The sequence below is a fragment of the Carlito syrichta genome, unplaced genomic scaffold (genome assembly GCF_000164805.1).
Source record: "Carlito syrichta isolate Samal-C Ts95f unplaced genomic scaffold, Tarsius_syrichta-2.0.1 Scaffold307034, whole genome shotgun sequence".
Classification (NCBI taxonomy): Eukaryota; Metazoa; Chordata; class Mammalia; order Primates; family Tarsiidae; genus Carlito; species Carlito syrichta.
The window spans coordinates 165,959-173,065 of NW_007251130.1; positions in this window are offsets into that span (position 1 = coordinate 165,959).

Sequence of the window (7,107 nt, forward strand, 5' to 3'; positions counted from 1 at the left end):
CCATCTGAGGTTCCCCGCACATGTCTTTGGGTGGTGAGTGATCATGGGGTTAGTACCAGGGCTTGGCACAGGGGGTCACAGGACTCAAAAACTGGCTCTTACAGTTGATGTCTGTCGATACTGGGCCATCCTGGGGTATTGGTGGCTACTGCACCAATGTGAGAGACAGGAAACATTCACCCTACAAACAGACCCACTCTAGTCTTGCCCACATCTCATCCTGGGACTTCAGCAGAAACAAGACACGGCGCCCATTCCAGGTCAGAGCCATATTTGGGTGGTGAGTGGAGAAGAAAAAGTTGTAAACTCAGCATGTATTTGCTACCAAATATAAATCATCACCTCTACTTATTCATGCTATACTCTTGGCAAGATTTAGGGGCTTTCGTCTATAACACCAACAATTTGGGAAGCCGAGGGAGGTTCATGTGAGGCCAGGAATTTGAGATCGGCTTGGGCAACATAGTGAAATCCTGTTTTAATAAAACATAAATTACAATTCAAATAAAACTAGACTTCTGCTTTTTCCTGCCCACTCATACAGTATTGATCATCAGGACAAAAACCAACCCGTGGATAAATATGTCGTTTGGTTGGAGACCTTCTCAGGGAAAATTAGTTCTTGGGAAGAAAGCAAATCAGAATGGGCTTGATCAAAATGTTTCCTCTTGAATATAAGTGTAGTAGTTGGAGCTACTGCAGCCATTTGAACTCATAAGGATCACGTATGAAAGGGGAGCCAATTTCATTAGGATGGTAAATGAGGGATTTGGAAAGGTTTAGAGTTTCAATAATTACCGAGTATCTGAAACAGCAACCATCTTTCTCCACACATATTGTGTTTCATTTTCGCAATGGAATATTGCTCAGCAATACAAAAGAAATTAACTATTAATACACACATCAGTCCAGATGGGCCTCAAATGACTGAATTAAGCCATATTAAAAGGTCACCTAGGTGTGATTTCATTTGTATGATGTCTTTCAAAACTGAAACTGTAGAGACAGAGAATTGATCATCGGTTTCTGATGTTGGAATAGAGGGAGGGTGTGACCACAGAGAAGCCTGGGGATGTTGTGGGTGGTGATTATACTCTCTTGTGTCTTGTTTGAGGTGCTTATAAATCTGTATGCATTTTTCAAAAGTCACAGAATTGAGCCGGGCTCGGTGGCTCAACCTGTAATCCCGCACCTTTGGGAGGCTGAGGTGAGTGGATTGCCTGAGCCTGCGGGTTCGAGAACCGCCTGGGCAGTGAGACCTCATCTCTACAATAAATCAAAAAAAACAGCCGGGCATGGTAGCGCATGACTGTAATTCCGGCTACTTGGAAGGCTGAGGCGGAAGGATTGCTGGAGTCCAGCAGGTCGAGGCTGCAGTGGCCAGGAGCGGCCACTGCACTCGAATCTGGGCGACAGAGTGAGACTCCAACTCAAAACAAACAAACAAACAAACAAAAAGTCACAGAATTGTACACTAGAAAGGGAAAATTTTACTACATGTAAATTAATCTTCCTTTAAGAAAAGAATAAGTAAAAGGAAAAGTGCAGCAGTTCACGGTCCCCAGGAAGCAAACTCAACTCCCAATTGGTGATGAGTGTGCAAGAGGCTGAGAGAGACCAGAGAAAACAATACCCAGGAAGGGACCAGAATGGAGTGGGCATTGACAGATATGTGGGTTGAGCTGCAAGGTCAGCACAGCTGAGTTTTCAGTAGGATATGAGGGTAATCTGGGACTGAGAGAGCTCTTTCATTGGTCATGAACTGGGTGAGGGGCCCCACCTATATCCCACCACAGGGACAGGTAATTACACGCAGGCTGCCCCCCTAAGTGTGAGTGTTGAGATGAACTAGCCCTTTTACAAAAGTAAGTTATGTGGTTGTCACTGCAAAACTCTGAGCCTCCAGGAACATGAGGGCTCCATCTGGCAGTCGGGGGGCCATGAATTTTGGTTGTCCATGTGCATTTAGTACAAGGACACAAACAACAGCATTATTTCAGTGCTATCAGCCAGTGATAGACACACACACACACACACACAGACACACACACACACACACATAAGCTAAAAAATCATTTGAGGCAAGAATATGTCATTTTTATTATATGTATCACCGTGGTGAGAGCATAGTACCCAGGTCATTTGTCAAATGTTTTTCTGGTGTCCCAACAGTTGGAAAACCAGGCTGTGTGGCCTGTGTGACCTGCCCATGACCCTCCTGACCTGCACTCCATGTCCTCCTAGACACCAGCTCTGCGCCCAAGTCTGGATTCCAGGCACCTTCCTCCCTCCCTTGGAAACCAACTGTTTCCTTTTATCTCTCAATCCTGACATAATCCTGCTCACACTTGATGGTGACCTGGTGTCATGATACTCACTTCACCCAAGTTTCAGGGCCATCCCTGGATAAAAGAGATCTATATTCCTTCTCCTACCATGATGGGACACAGGTCACAATGGAACTCTGGTGGACACGGTCATCACAGCCCAGTCATGCTCTCAGGGTCCTTTCTTGCCTGGGTTGTCCGATTCTCTCCAGCATTGTTCCCATAAGTTGATGTTGAGGAAGCATCACTTTGAGTTTTCAAAATGGCCTCAATCATGACCCTTGTCTGCCTCTACCTTGGGATCTTGGAGATGGCAGTGCAGATGATGAGGATTTGAAGGGTGAGAGTCCTAGAGTGAGACATGGGGCTGCTCACTCTAAGTCTCTGAGGAGGAAGAGGGAAGGAATGGAAGTTTTGTTCACAATTCTTCATTGTCTGTATCACTGTGGCTTAACCATACTTTCCATCAATTGTGTGGCTCTCTCCACAGTGATACTCAGCTTCATTCTCAGACTGGATGTTGGAGATGGTCAAGAAGTGGTCAGCCCCAGAGCTGGAACCTGAGAAATGTACGGGGACCCCATAACCATTGATGTGGCTTCCATCACTCTTAGCATTCATCAGGTACTGAGGGGCCTTCCCTGGCTACTTTAGATATCACTCAATGGTGTAGGTTCTGTGCTCACTGCTCAGGGTGCAGGTGAGCTTGGCAGAGGTTCCCAGGGAGGCAGATGCAGATGGTGGCTGGGTCAGCACTGGCAGAGCGCAGAAACCTGAAACAACATTTCATGACTGATGCTGAATACCACAGAGAACTGGAAAGATGTCCCTAGGACCAGTGCTTGGGGGAATAGCAGGGAGGGTCCCTGTGAGTCCCCTGGGATGCTCTGACCTGTGGAGAAAATGACGGATAGGAGGTAGAGAGAAACCCAGGCAACCGTGGAAGGTGGGGCTCCCAAGAGCTCTGACAGAGGCTGACCAGCAGGACCTGGACCTTCCAAGCTCCTGTCTTACCCCTTTTTTGAAACTCAGAAAGGGAGGAGCATTGAATGCAAATCTGGCCTCCACTTGCCAGAGTATCTGTCTGAGTTGTTGTCTTACCATGAGCTCAAGGGCCTAGAGCAGACAATTTCTCAAGTTCAGAAGAAGGACCAGGTGGGCGTCACATGGGGAGAGTATATTTTACCTAAAAGAAGGGGCCTCGAGTGAAGAAATAGCCATGCTCTTTGCACTTGAGCACTACCAGATGACTTGCAGTTATTAGGGTTCCCAAACTAAAGCCCCCAGTGACCACTGCTACCCTCTGTTGGAATAACCTCTCCCAAGTACCACTAGATCATGCAAATGTATTGGTAAAATGACTACTTCTGAGCCCTTCATATGTGCCAGGTCCTATGGACAGTGTTTAAGACAAGTAACCTCAACCACACATGCATAATCACCCCAGAGCAGGTCTATGCTTAAGGCACAACCTCCACTCCAGTCTACAGATAAGAGAAGCAACATCAGGATTTCCCAGAGCCCAGATTATACAGAGTTGAATCAGGAGTCCATCCAGGAGACTCAGCTCTGAGCCTGATCATTCAGCCCCTCCCTGCCCTGCTTCCCACCTAATGTCCTGTCTCCCCTTCTCTTCATCCCAGGCCCCTGGTCCCTCTTGTCACATTCCTTTCTTCTTTAAACAGGAACACTGTCTTCCCAGATGTCTATGGACAGCAGAGATGACCCTCCCTCTTCTCCTTCCACAGCAGATAACTAGGGAGTGTTTGTCAGTGGTGATACTGGGGATCTTCAACTGTCTGGTCATGTTTCCTGTGCCAGGATTCTCTCCTGACTTTGTCTGATTAGGATTTCATTTATGTCAAGTTATGTCCCTTGAATTAGATAGCTGTCAGACTGGATACTGAAGTCTTCATTTACATGACTGGGGCCAGATGCGGTGGCTCCCACTTGTAATGCCTGCATTTGGGGAGCATGAGGCAGCAGGACTGCTTGAGCCCAAGGATCCCAGAACAGCCTAGGCAACATAGCAAGACCTATTCTCTACAAAAAATAATAAAGGATACATTTTAAAAATTAACTTGGCATGGTGGTGCATGCCTGTATTTCTAGGATAGCCTGAGTCAGGAGGCTGAGGCTGTGATGATCATTGGCATGCTACTTCTCTCCAGCATGGGCGACAAAGTGAGACTCTGACAAAAATAAAAACAAAAACAAAAACAAAAACTGCATTATTGGCAAGAATGCATTTTTCATCTAATTATCTTAACAAATGTACTGGTTTTCAAACCTAGGACTCAGAATGTGACAAAGCAAATTCAGTAACAAGCATTGCTGCATTGTCAATAGCATTGAGGTGTGAATCCCTATGGACTCATGTGTACAGGAAGAAGCCTCCATGCACTGATCCTTGGAGTTTGGTCTAAAGAGATGATGGAGATAAGATGAGGCCACATGCCTCCAACACATCCACTCCTGTCCTGCACTGAGCATGTCTCACTAGCTCCTCCACACTCTTCCCACCCAATGCTTCCACTCCTCCTCTCATTTGGCTCCTCAGCATCTCCCCCTGGGTCCCCGCTGGCCGCTCATTCAGGTTGGTTCTGACACCTCTGCTTGTGGGTTGTGAAACAACATTGAATGCAACTTTTTCAGACCATCCTGGGAGAGCAGATCAATCATAAAATTGGTCTCCATGCTTGAGAGGGAGGGAAAAATACCCCTTTGTGAAGAATTTCCATACATCTTTAAAATTAAAGTTACATTCAATGTTTGAGAAGGGGGGAAATGTGAAACACATTGTAAAAATCGCCTTGTTTCAAAGAACACTCAACATTCCTGCTTTGGTTGGAGAGTAGAGGGCTCATTCCTCCTTATGAGACCCTCTGAGTATGAGACTCTCAATTGTCCCCAGGTGGCTGTCAGTACACACTACTGGGTCAGTGACCCAAATGGAGCATCCTTCATTCCAATGAGAGACCAAATTAAGATGTGCTGTGGAGGTAAAATACACACATGATGTCAAAGAGTTAGTACAAAATCTACCAAGATGTCTACATAATTTTTATATTGATAACATGTTGAAATAATAATATATAGGATAAACTCAGTAATCAAAATACATTATGAAGGCTAATTTTACCTGTTTACTTTCACTTTTTAAATGTGGCAAATGAAACATTTTGTATTACATATGTGATTTGTATTATACTTCTAGGGGGCTCTACGGTGCTAGAGCATTGCTGTTGCACTGCAAATTACAATGTGAGTCACTTGCTTTCAAAATGTAGAAATAACTTTCTGAAGTCTTTAGGAGAAACCAGTGTCTGACTTTATCAGCACAATGACAGGTCTCAGGATGCTGATTGAAAACAGGCTCACTGGGTACAGAAGCTCTGGGATTCTGCTCCTGGGTTGGCCACTCCCTGGTTCTACCTCAAACAAGTTACTCTTTCTTTCTTTACCTTTGTGTTCCCAACTCTAACACCTGCATCACAGATTCTCCAGTTGTAAAATGGGGGGATAATGACAATACTTGGCTCATAGAGAGGTCAAGATTAAAGGATTTAACAAATATGAGGTATCTTGACTAGGATCAGATGTAAATTAATGATATTAATGACATATGAATGTTTATTCTTCTATCCATATTTTTATCCTTATCTTTATTTCTATTACAGAATAAAGGAATTGAATAAATAAAAACGAGGCAAGTAAGGAAACAGAAAATGTTTGAATTTGGGACATTTGATGTTGACTACACCAGGTTGCAACATCAACAGGCATATGTGCACAAATGCACATATGCCACACTGTTTTGTTTACAGCTAATGAAGAGCACATCCTCCTAGTATGCTGTCCTATTTGTGGGTCTTCATTTGCAGAGACTAGGACAAGTTCTCAGAGACATCATCAGGACATGTCCCAGCAGCACCGCTGCAACACCACTTTGTCTTGTCCAGAGTCTGTGATACATGTCATCCCCTCCCCCCATTGTCTTTCTAGGCTGGTGTTTCCTGTGGCCTCCCATCCCATCTCTGGGAATTGGCATTCAGTGCTGCAGCTTTAGTCAGCACAATCTGCAAAAGGTGAGAAGCAATGTGTGTCCTGTGACCATCCGCAGTGGGCAAGGTGGAGACCTGGATAGACAGGTGAAGAGAGATGGTCATTATAGCTGGTCTGGTGCCACTAAAAGGAACTGCTTCACTCACCCTATTCTGACATGGGCCTAGAATTCAGAGATTTACACTTTCTGGACAACAGGGCTAAGTTGAGGGGATTAAAATGTTTTGAAGCAAATTTTCTAAAATCAAGACCCTGACAATGTCCAGAGCATAAAACTAGCCTAGAAGTCATTCAACCTCTTATCCTGGGCTTACTGGTAGTTCCTGGCTGTGTGATTACAGAACTTTTCTTCCCTGCTGTAATTACAGGGTCCTGGAGTGGCTGGGCGAGTCCCAATCACTCCTCTTCCCATATTCTTTCATCGCCAGACTTTCATTCTTCTCAACATCTTCTATTCTTTTCAGTAAAGATGGGACCTCAGTCATCCCTCTGTTCTCTGTGTCTGCAGTGGCCTTAGGCTGCTCTTTGTATAAAGCCTGGACTCATTTATTGGCTCTTCTAGAAATACACTTTTAGAAAGAAAACAGATTGAAAGTACCAAAGTTCCTATGTCTCTTTTAGAGGGCCTCAGAAAGAAGCAGCTCTTGAACTTCCTATAGCCAGGGTCAACCACAGCAATGACCCTCCCCAAATACAGACATTTTTGCCTCAGATG